Consider the following 1,203-nt stretch of genomic DNA (forward strand, 5'->3'; position numbering starts at 1 on the left):
AAAATATGCAAATCTCCTATATTAATAATAACACCTGCCCAAACCGTGTGTTACCCATAGAGAGAAAATGTATGTGTTTGTTGTAATGTAGAGATTTGCTAACTTAAATTTTTCAACAATTCATTTTTTACACTTCTGCAAGTTTTAGTTTTGGCTTCCAATTTGAGAGAATAAAAACAAAATGTACTGTGGTTTTATGAAAAGATTTCTAAGCAAACATGGTTTGATAAATGTAGAAAAGTAATCAGGAACAAAAGAAATTTTTACGTACAAAATGCAATTCGGGTTTTTAAAGCTTCTCATTCGACTAATTATCGTAGTCATTTTTTGTTCTCCATACTTTTTTATATCTTATAAGGCCACTTTCCTGCAGTTTATACAATAATAACCCAAGCTACAGATTAAAAGTAAATGAGTTAAATGATAGGAATGTTAAGGAAGAAGAGAAGGTGAACATATTTCTACACAAGGGATCCAGAAAGATTCACGATCCAGAAGACAATGCCAAATCTTAAAACAAACACCAGTGTGTGACACGGCAAAAATGCCCTCCAACAATATTTTTATGGAGACTGTCTTAGGTGGCCTCACTGGTGGTTTATTACATTACTTTAATAATTTTGGAGGGCTTTTTTTGTTTGTTTGTTTTTTTAACCATCAGTAGTCATCAGGGTAAAAATCATTGTATATAAAAATGGTCTAGAAAATCAGTGGAGAAAGGAGCTCTGATGGTGCACGAGAGGCACTGTTTTTAAACCTAGTGCAGGGGAATGATTGTGTGCAATGAGTTTATGACTGTTGATTCCAGTCATGAGCTGCTTAAACTCTTTCTTAGAAGTACTTGCTGTGGAGAGTGAGCAGGGCCTGATGGGGGCTAGTTGCTACTTTGAGAAAGGCAGAATCAGGCCCCAAGACATACAATTAAGCCAAAAGATTGCTCCCTTACTATTTTTTTGAAGTTCCTTTCTCCCAACTACCCTTTGTTCAACCACAGTATTTTAGTCAGAAATTATATGTGTGTGTATATAACATTTCCAGAATTTTTTTATTTTATAACTAAAAGTTTATAAAATAACTTTGATCGTCTTAACTCATTTTCCCAAATACCCCCACTCCTGCTTCTGGAACCCCCAATCTGTTCTTTATTTTTATGAGTTTGGTTTTCTTAGATTCCATATATAACTGAGATCATATGGTACTTGA

This window comes from Pteropus vampyrus, unplaced genomic scaffold (assembly GCF_000151845.1).
Source record: "Pteropus vampyrus isolate Shadow unplaced genomic scaffold, Pvam_2.0 Scaffold5, whole genome shotgun sequence".
NCBI classification, from domain to species: domain Eukaryota; kingdom Metazoa; phylum Chordata; class Mammalia; order Chiroptera; family Pteropodidae; genus Pteropus; species Pteropus vampyrus.